Source organism: Sus scrofa, chromosome 2, assembly GCF_000003025.6.
Source record: "Sus scrofa isolate TJ Tabasco breed Duroc chromosome 2, Sscrofa11.1, whole genome shotgun sequence".
NCBI lineage: Eukaryota > Metazoa > Chordata > Mammalia > Artiodactyla > Suidae > Sus > Sus scrofa.
The window spans coordinates 143,404,225-143,414,773 of NC_010444.4; the positions used below are offsets into that span (position 1 = coordinate 143,404,225).

The window sequence follows — 10,549 nt, forward strand, 5'->3', positions numbered from 1 at the left end:
GACTTTCAGGCCACACCCATGGGGGCCTGGAGGGGGCCACTACAGCCTTCAGTTTGGGAAGCCAGTTTCAAAACATCTCATGATAATTGCAGTAAAATTGGCAAAAGCCACGCCTCATTCTGAGCTTACTGGGGGCCAGCCATGTCATCTTTAATTCGAATAAAATCCTCAGACCTACGAGGGGTCATTATTTTTGCCCCCACTTCCCAGAGAAAGAAACAGGCTGAGAGGTTAGGTCGCCTGCTTGGATTCATGCCAGGGCCCAGGAGCCCTGTAGACCCTGTGCAGCCCCCACAGATGACTCCCTCGGGGCCCCTGAGGGTGTGAGTCAGCAGCGGGAGAGGGTCTTCTCACTGGGGGTTGTGGCTGGGGGGGGGGGGGCTCGCAGCTCCTCCTCGGAGGCCTGGGACCAGCTTCCAGAGCCAAAGAAGCACCTCCAGGCCGGCGTGGGCCGAAGATCCCCCCAGCCCCGGCCTCCGCCTCCGCCAACACCCTGGGAAAGCCGTTAATTGGTCACACTTGCAGCCAGTGGGTGTGGGGGTGACCTAAATTTAGGCGACTTTCCTGGGTGGGCTGTGGATGGGAACCTGGGCTGGGAGTGAGGGGCTCTCCGGGGTCCTCTCCTGCCTTATCCGCCCTCCCCTACAAGCAGCAGGACCCCTGCCAGGCTGTGGAGGTTCAGAAAGACCCTTCCCCCACGTCTCTGTGTGGGTGCACTGGGCTGCTGTGTTCCTGTGGCGCCGGTGGGTGCGTGACGATGGCAGCTCCCACCCGGCAGAGCCGTGAACAGAAGGGGCGAGCTGCCGGCAGCTTTAAATAGCTCCTTGCTGTATCTTGCTGGCGAGGCCCCGCCCCCCCAAGTCTGGCTGTCCCAGGGAGGGGCTGCATGAGCCCCAGAAATGAGGCCAAGACAGAGGGACTCAGTCCCCTCCCTCCCTAAACACCCTCCAGTCATGGAAACACCTGCCAGAGAACACCTGTTCATCGCTGTACCTAAGAGGCAGAGCCCGCTTTTTTCTTGGGTGGGGGGCCAGGCATCTGCCAAGGGACCGAGTCCTCAGGAGGCAGGCACTGCCTGAGCCTGTGTCTTGGCTGCAAGGACGCAGCAGGCAGGTCTTCAGGCAGACTCTCCCTTCAAGGGGATGCTTTGGTCCAGGTGTGGCCCCGGCCCCTCTGACTCTGGGAAGCAGCCCACCTCCTCCTTAAGAGCAGCCAGGGGCCCCTCCCACGGTCAGCAGCTCGCCTCCTCGTCTTGGCCTTGATCTGACTGCGTGAAAACCTTGGTGACCTGACCCCACGACCTTACCCCCATCACCGTGCTCCATCCACCCCCTCGCTTCAGCCAAGGGACCTTCCTTCTGCCCCCCAGCTTGCCCAGCCCATTGTCACCCTGGGGCCTTTGTGGCTGTCTTCCCTCTGCCCAGATGCTCTGCTGTGGCTTTTCCCATTGGAGCCAGGGCCACATTAAGATTTTTATGGGCCGTAGGCACTGTGGCTTTTGTGGGTTCTTTCTGTCTTAAAAGATATACAAATTATACTTTATAATTGCATTGGTATGAGCACGAATAATATTAATATTATGTATTAAAATATTTTCTTCAACCTGAAAGGTCATTGGTTTCTTCTGACTTTAAAAGAAATGAAAACATGTTCATGGGCCCCTAAAGGTATTCTGGAGCCCAGGTCGTACTGGGCTACTGTCCCTGATGGAGCAGATGGCCCTGCTTGGCGATGTCTCACAAGTCAGGCCTCAGTTTATTTATTTATTTATTTGTCTTTTTAGGGCCACATCTGCGACATACAGAAGTTCTCAGGCTCAGGGTTGAACTGGAGCTGGAGCTGCCGGCCTACGCCACAGCCACAGCCACACCAGATCTGGGTCGAGTCTGCGACCTACACCACAGCTCATGGCAATGCTGGATCCTTAACCCACTGAGCGGGGTCGGGGATTGAACCCGTGTCCTCCTGTTTGCTACTTGGGTTTGCTACGCTGAGCCACGACAGGAACTCCCAGGCCTCAGTTTAAATGTCCTTTCCGCCACAGGCCTTCCTCGAGCTCTCCAGGTGACTGTCCCCTCCACACCCACACACTGGCTCACTGCCCTGATGTACTTCCTCCGTTTAATTTACAACCATCCGACAACATCTGCTGCACTTGGATCTGTTTCCAATAGCTAGAATGTAAGCGCCTTGAGGGCAGGGACTTCATCTTTCCCCTGCCCATCCCCAGTGCCTCCAGCATCGAGGTCTGAGAATGGGCACATGAACAGACGTGAATTGCCTGACCAGAGCCCCTTCTCTCAGCTGCCCTAACACCTGTGTTCTCTTTTTTTTTATTTTTTATTTTTTTTGTTTTTTTTTTTTTTTTTTTTTTTTTTTTTTGTTTTTGTGTTTTTTGTTTTTGGTTTGTTGCCCCTCCCCCCCGCTTTCCCCCTCCCGGCCTTTTTTTGTTTTTTGTTTTTTTTTTTTTTTTTTTTTTTTTTTTTGTTTTTTTTTTTTTTTTAGGGCCGCTCCTGCGGCATATGGAGGTTCCCAGGCTAGGGGTCCAATCGGAGCTGTAGCCACCGGCCTACACCACAGCCACAGCAACGTGGAATCCGAGCTGCGTCTGCAACCTACACCACAGCTCACGGCAACGACGGATCGTTAACCCACTGAGCAAGGCCAGGGATCGAACCCGCAACCTCATGGTTCCTAGTCGGATTCGTTAACCACTGCGCCATGACTCCCCGTGTTCTCTCTTATTGGGCCCCCTAAACTCTGCTGAGGTTTGAAGAAAGAAGAGGATTCCTATACAGGCCTCACGCACAACTCATTTGGCCTCTGGGAGCCTCCGTTTCTTCATCTGGAAAATGGGAATTATAATGCTAATCTATTCCACAAAATGAAGTGAGAGAGAGTATATAACAGCACAGGACCAGCCCTCAGAGGGGGTTCAAGTTTCTTTTGCCCCTTTTCACTGGCCACCTCAGAGCTTGCTCTTGTCCAGGGGACAGGAAAGTCACAGCGCTGAGGCCTACAAATCTGTTAACACAGCAGGTGCTCAATAACCATTGGTTAGTTAGTTACTGACAGACTGAGGCTGCAGCCTCTTCCTCCTCCAGAAAAAAACCTGAAACCGAAATCCGTCTGGACTCGACCACAGCTCCCGCTCTTGCTCCATTTCTACAGGTGTTAACTGAGCCCCTCCTGTGTAACAGGCCTTGTGCTCTTCTCCAGGGGTCAAGGCTAAATGACAAGAATACATGGCCCCTGCCTTCCCGGGGTCCTGGTCTGGTGGGCTAGACAGGTGTTAATCAGACAATCACTCCTATGGCCCTGCAATTGTGTTAGCTGCTTCAAAGAAGAGGCGTGCTGGGCTATGAAAACACGTAATGGGAGAATATGACCAGGGCAGGGAGGTGGGGGACAGCTTTCCTGAAGAAACAACGGCTGAGCTGAGATCTGGGGACTAAGCTGGAGTTTACTAGGCAAGGAGCCTGACTGGTGGTCGGAGTATTCCAGGTAGAGCGAACAGCATGTGCAAATGTCCTGTGCTAGCACATGGGAGGGACTGTGGGGAGACACACGAGGCCCTAGGATGTGAGATGAGGATGGAGGAGTGGGCAGTGGTCACAATATGGCCTTTTCTCTTTATCGCAAAGGTCCTCAAAGGGCTTTAAGTCACATGATCAGATCTGCCTTTTGAAAAGATTACTCTGGCTGCCTATAAAATAAAGGTTTGCAAGTTATGACAAAAAGATTCACAAGTCACACTAGAAGAGGGATGGCAAATGTATGCCATACTTGTCACAATTCCCCATTCTCACACCCAGAGCAGACAGCGCTAGTCAATTACAGCAGCGCTTCTCAGACCAGCAGCGTCAGCATCGCCCGGGAATTAGTTAGAAATGCAAATGATCAGACCTCACACCAGACCCCTTGAATGGGAAACTCTGGGGGTGGAAGCCAGCAATCTGTTTTAATAAGCCCTCCAGGTGATTCCGCTGCAGGCTGAAACTTGAGAAGCACTGAACTATAAAACACTCTTTCCTACCAAGCTCCCCGCAGCAGCCAAAACCCCCTCAGCACGCGCTCTACGTGGTCCCTCGCGGTCCGTGCCGGCGCCACGGCGAGGCCCACTGCCCCGCGCGCCAGGCTGAGGGCTCCTCCGAGGGCGCGGCGCACACCCAGCTCCGGCCCTCGAAGAGCGAGACCCCCCAGAGCCCTGAATGCCGGCGAGCAGCCAGGCGTGCCAGGAAAAGAGCGCGGGAGCGAGCCTGGAGATCCGGCCTCAAGTCCCTGCTGCGCCTCTGCTGGCTGGCGGCACAAGCCAGCCTTCCTGCCGCGGGTGCCCGCTGTGCCCCGGAGACAGCGGCCCGCCACCGCCGCAGCGGCCGGAGAGAAGCGGCGCTGCTCGCGGCTGTCCCCGCACGCGCCCCTGTGCACCTGCCCGCCGCCGCGGGGGCCGCGGGGAGCGGAGCGGCGGCCGAGCCCCCGCCCGCCCGGAGCCTGACGGAGGCAGCCCCGGACTCAGCCCTGGGAAGGAGGCAGCCCTCCCCGCGGCGGGCGGACGGCGAGGGGAGAGAGCCGGGCACCGACAGCGCGGGAGCCCAGGAGGCGGCGGCGCGCTCAGCCCTGGGCGGCTCCAGCAGCTTCTCAGGCCGGGGCCCGAGGGCGCTAAAGCTGAGAAGGAGAATGAGATGCAGGGGAAGGGGGTCAACTGCTCTGAAACCGCGGAGGGGCCGGGAAATGTGGTCCTGAGCTGCTCCCAAACCTAGAGACCAGTTCCAAAAAGGCCTGCCCCAGACCCACGAAGCTGGCTGCTTCTCAGCTCACATGTCACTTCAGCAGAGAGGCCTTCCCAGACCCGCCATCTGTCCGCCACCTTCCCGTCCCCCTTCCATTGTCCTCAGAGCTCCGGCGCTCTCTGGGGTCACCGTACAGATGCACGTCCTGGCTAGTGGTCCTCTCCCCACATTCTCCCGGGATGGAAGCTGCCTGACGGCAGGGCTCTCCCCCTGGGGCCTAGAGCAGCACCTGGCACACACACCACTTAGGGTGCTAGAAACTCTTTTTTTTTTTTTTTTTTTTTTGTCTTTTTGCCATTTCTTGGGCCGCTCCCGTGGTACATGGAGGTTCCCAGGCTAGGGGTCCAATCGGAGCCGGAGCCGCCAGCCTATGCCAGAGCCACAGCCAAGCAGGATCCAAACTGCGTCTGCAACCTACACCACAGCTCACAGCAACGACGGGTCCTTAACCCACTGAGCAAGGCAGGGACTGAACCGCAACCTCATGGTTCCTAGTCGGATTCGTGAACCATTGCACCACGACGGGACCTCCACTAGGAACTCTTTTAGGTGATTTACAGACATCATTTCACCACGTGCTGTAATTGGCAATATAATTATTTCTTTTTCAGATGGCAACACTAAGGACGGAAAGACGTGTGACTTACTCAAAGGTCACACAGCTAGCAAGTGGCAGAGCCCCCATTTGGACCCCAGTCTGACCTCAGAGCTCCGAATATTTGGAATGTGGGCACAAGGGGCTGTTGGCAACTCTGGGAGCTGGGGAGCGTTGCTGATAGGGGAACCTTAGCCCAGCTGGGAGGTTCCTCCTCAAGCTGGAGCTACTCCGTTCAGGATATCTAAAGGGAAGCCCTGCTTTGCACAGCTGCTGTCCAGCTTCTGGAATTTGTTACCCCCAAGGGGTCTGTACAAGCTGAAAATAGAAAGGAGTTCAGAAAGGGTTGCACGAAATTAATGGATGCTGGGTCCCCAGTGGTAATTAAAGGAAGCCAGAGCTGCTGGGGGTTTGGGCTGAGACATCTGAGGTCAGCATCGCTGCTGGGGCCGCCCACGGTCTCCCCCAGGTGGGTCCGGGAGCTCCAGCAGAGAGCAGGGGCTGGGAAGAGCTGAAAGCCAGGCGTGCTCTCAGCTTCCCAGCGGGCCGGGGCGGGCCTCAGCTGCCCGACCAGCTCCCGCTCCCCATCCCACCCGGCGGGCAGTGAGGGCCCGGCCTGGCTTGCTGACTCACTCACCTGCCCAAGATGGGCAATTTGCATATGTTCTGGTTTTCTGAGTACCTATTTTCTTGGCTCCCTTATTATTTTTTTCTTTAAGAAAAAGCTATTTTTGCAAGGTCTTCATTACGTCCTAATTATTCATACTCCTTCCCTGTATTTGTCTTGTTAACTACAAAACTCAACAAGCAGCTCACTTTCTTATTTGTTGCAGATTCCTAGTGAATGGCAGGCCCACACCCCTTCCTTCAGACCCGCCCCCTCCTCCCTGAGCCTCGGGCAGCCCCATCCCCCAGAGACTGCCCTCTGTCCCTCCCTCCCTTGGGGACACTACCCTCAATATCCTGCTGTCCTGACCTCCCCCACCTCCCGGCCCTCCCCTCTCCCCCAGGCATCTTCTCTCCTCCTCCCCTCCCCCATCCTCACCCTCCCCTCCCCCTCCTTCCCTCCCGTCCCTGCAATACTCTCCTGAAGCCACCCTCACTCCCAGGGTCACTCTCACCCAACCCAGCCTCCCACGCCCCCTTCCCGACATAGCACCCACAGGCCCAAATTGGGCTGGAGGCTCTGGCAGGTGGGCCTGTGGCTCTTGGCTCTTAGGGGGTCTTGATTTATCACTCATTTCCCCCTGCCTTCTCAAACTGCTCAATCCACAAAAACTCACTTCCTCAAAGCTCAGCAGCAGTGGCTCACGGAGGGGCAGGTGGGGGCCCGTCCCTAGGATTCCTGTCTCTGGTCCAGTGCCCCTTGTGAACCACTTTAGGGAGTCAGGGCTGATGCCAGCAACCCTCAGCAGATCCTGCTCCCAGGCCTACGTTACGGAGGCCCTGGCAGGGATGGGGGTCCCCTCTTAGCCCCTTAGACTCCCCTGGCAGGGGGTCCCGTGGCCACCCAGGAGCAGGTGGCTATGTTGGGGCAGTTGATGGACAGCTGGACGGTTGTCCCCTCTCCACAAGTAGCAGCCCCGGACAGGATTTCCGCCTGGGTCTTTCTGGCCTCTGCTGCAGCAGCTGCCTGGCTGGGCTCAAGGGCCCAAAGGCTCACACCGGCACCCTCGTGGTGTGTACACGTGGCCGTACCACGCGACAGCACCCACGTCTCCTCATAGGACTCTACCCACGCTGTATGGGAGGGCAGGGCCTCTCGCCCTTAGGTGCGCCGCATCACCTCGAAAGCCTATCAGGGTACTGGCCCCTGCCTGCCTTTGGGTTTCTAATTCAGTAGCTGAGATGGAGCCTGAGAATGTGCATTTCTAGCAAATGCCAGCTGCTGCTGATGGTGCTGGTCCTGGTACCGCTCTTATTATTAGCACCACGCTCTGACCAACTGAGCTAACCGGCCAGCTCCAGGCACCACCCTTAGAGCACGTCAGCCCCAGAGACGGCCAGCCACGGGAGGACCTGCCCGCGCACAGACGGTTTTGTCAGCCAGAGTTGGCGGCTCGGGAAAACCAGAAGCTGTGAGCTGAGTGTGGGGCTCGCCTGGCCCAAGAACACAGATTCCCAGTATCCTTCTGTCTTACCGGCTCTGCCTCTTGCTGTTTCTCCGTGCTCTCTGTGTTTCTCTGCATTTCTTTTTCAGTCTCCTGCCCTTCCTGCAGCCTCCTAGCCCCGGCGAGGTCCTGCAGCTCCAGGTGGCTTCCCAGCGACTCTGCACATGGCAGCTCATCCATCTCCATCATCCTGTGAGCGAGTGGCAGGCAGGTGAGGGAAGAAGATTGCAGGAGAACAGGCTCGGCTCCCCACTAACAGGGAGCTGGCTCATTGCGAGAACACAGCCAATTATTCCCCCTGTGCTGGGGGATAATCACTAATGCCACAGGAAATTCTAAACAAGCGATTAAATCATTACTGGGGAAGGTGCAGTGAGCCCGTGCCACCATTAAGCCTCCCTTGTGCTGCTGGCCTAGGAGAAGCTTACCTGGGCGGTAAGATGGGGAACCAGGTATTGCCATCAACAGCAGCCAGTCTGGCAGGGGCCCCAGTACCACCTTCCCCCTCTGAGCTGCACGCCCAGCTGCTGTGCCCAGAACCCCTCTTGACCCACCCACAGCGGAGGCTCTATTCCGGCCGCTTTTCTTGAGCTCATTCCTTCTAAAACCTTGCCCAGCGGAGGAATCTATTCAGCCAAGAGACAAGTTTTACTGAGCACCTACTATGTGCCAGACAGTGTTCTAGGGCCTGGCGAGATACTTCTGGTCAAAAAGACAGAGGGTGTCCCTGTCCTCCTGGAGCCCAGTGTCAAGCAGCGAAGGCACGTCAATCGGAATGTGACTAAGGAGCCAAGAACCTCATCACAAGTTGTGCAAATGCTCAGGAGCAAACGGACCGGGCACTGAGGGTTCTGAGTGAAGGACCCACTTGGAGGATCTTGGAAGGGTCCCCCACACGTCAAAGGACGGGCCTGCCTTGGGCCGGCTGGCAGGCTCTGCTTGTCTCCCCGGCCTGCAGCTCATGTTTTATGGGGCATCTGAGCAGCCCTCTTCCTACCCCAAGTGCCCAACATGCTATCTTTGGAAAGATAATGAGTCTATCACAGCTGCTGGTTTTTCGCACTTACTGCGTGCCTGGCATTGCGCTGAGCGGCTTACGGTCATTACATCATGTCATCGCAGAACAGAAACAACGTTATCAAGAAGGTGTCTTGAATCCCCTTTTACAGACCAGGAAGTGGAGACCTGGAGCTCTGGGCCACTTGGTCCAGTCCCACAGAGTCAGGAAGCGGCTGTTGGAACTGAAGCCTGAGTCCTGGGCAGAGGCATTTAACCGCCCCCAGCCTAGCTCCCAGGAGAAGCATGAGAGGTCTGTGTGGGCTTTGTGGGATTGATTTCAGGGCGGAGAGACCTCACAGCCTGGGGTCCCTGTGGAGATGAGGCTACAGTGGGCTCGCTGCTGAAATACACCGAGAAGGGCTGTCGCAGCTCCAAGACTCCAAGGTGCAGCCCAGGGAGGGAAAGCCGTGATGGCCACTGCAGGACCCCTCCACCAAGGGACCCGAGGACAGTGCCCTTTGGGGATTGCCCCAGCCCTTGGGTCTCTGCAGAAGCCAGTGAGGCCATGGATGCTACCTCCTCAACTGCCCCCCAGGCCCCCGCAGCCCTGGGAGGGGTCCCCACTCAAGTGGCCCTGCCTGACCTCCGCCACATGCCCCTGGGCCAGGCCGCATTCCCCAGGGCCGGTGGGGCAGCCAGAAGAAGCCAGGCCCGGAGCCCCGGACTGCGGTGACTAATCGGCTGGTGCTTGGGAGGCCGTGGTGAATTATTCACACGGATTCTGTGAATTATTCAAGTTGTTATTATTTATTTTTCAGATGCGCCTGCGGCAGAGCCTCCAGGCCCATGTTCAAAGGATGACATAAGTCCTGCCTCTTGTTGGCCTGCGTCTGTGGAGAACGAGTCAGGCCCCTCTCCCGCCTCCCCCAGGAGCCCCGAAGAGCAGGCTGAGGGCAGGGAGCTGCTGCCTTCAGGGCAGACTCCTGCGGAGCCCAGTCCTAGCGCCAATTATAGAACTAATAGTTACCGCTTACTGAGGCCCGCGGTCCAGGCACTGCGCTTTCCACACACGGCACAACTGCCGCTGTGTGAGGACTCTTAGCAACCCCATCTTACGGATGCTGGAACTGAGGCTCATCCAAGGCCACCAGTTAATAACCGGGATTCTGGCCCAGGGCTGGGAAGGCTAAAGCCAGCAGCTGCCACGTTGCTGATGTCTGTGGGCGTTGTGCCCAGCAAAACTCTTTGCTACCCCACCTGCACCCCCAACCCCAGGCTTTCAACCACGCTGAGGGCAGGACACGCCCAATACCTCTCCTGCTCTCGCAGGAGCCTTGGGGTCTCCGTGGCAACAGGATCCTGAGCAGCCAGAGCTGAGCCTGGTCTACCTCTGAGGAGCAGAGGTCGCCTTGGCGCCCCCCCGACCCAGCAGAGCCTCCCAGGTGTCCTAGGCTTTGAGCAAGTGTGACTCAGCGTCCCCCACCACCCGCCCAGTCCTGGGCACCCCTTCCAACCTCACTAAACCCTCCAGGCCCCCCTGCCCTAGACTCAAAGCACTTCTTCCTCACCCGACCAGGGCCCCGGCCTCCCTGCCTCCTTCAAGGAACTGTCCTGCGGTCTAACTTGCAGTCCCTGCCCCTGAGGAAGCCCTGCCCCCTTCCCAGAGCTGCCATCTAGAGGAGGCAGAGGGGACATGTGGCCGGAGCCCAGGGGAGGCCCCGAGGGCCCCTGTCAAGGTGACCACAGTCTCACAGAGACACCCTCCTCTCCTGGAGGGGCACGTGGCCTTCCTGCTCCCCGTTCACCCCCTCACCAAATCCTTTTGGCACGCCCACCGCGTGCCAGGGAAGTGGCCCAGTGCAGCGGGGCCTCCCCTCCCTCCCAGGACCCGTCTCACCTGACGCGAGGGACGCAGGATCTGGGAGAGCTGGATGGGAGCCTGCCGCCACAGCTCCTGGTTCGCGGGGTGACCTTGGCCCGCAGCTTCCCCCCCCCGGCACCCCGCCTTTGTCCGTCTTCCAAGGGGGGAGCGGGGCCAGAATCTGCTTTCGAAG

General features: G+C 57.7%; 1 long non-coding RNA gene across 4 annotated transcripts in view; it reads right to left on the bottom strand.

The window, feature by feature from the left end:
• Positions 1–10,477, bottom strand: part of LOC110259522 — a 33,792-nt gene extending 23,315 nt beyond the window's left edge. For 3 of the 4 annotated variants that reach the window (XR_002341954.1, XR_002341955.1, XR_002341952.1), the window contains exons 1-2: positions 10,393–10,477; positions 7,527–7,686 (exon numbers count right to left, since the gene is read on the bottom strand). This is a non-coding gene — a long non-coding RNA (uncharacterized LOC110259522). Of the gene's footprint in view, positions 1–5,274; positions 5,704–7,526; positions 7,687–10,392 lie in introns of those variants that run through there. The other variant, XR_002341953.1, reaches the window with a different exon arrangement.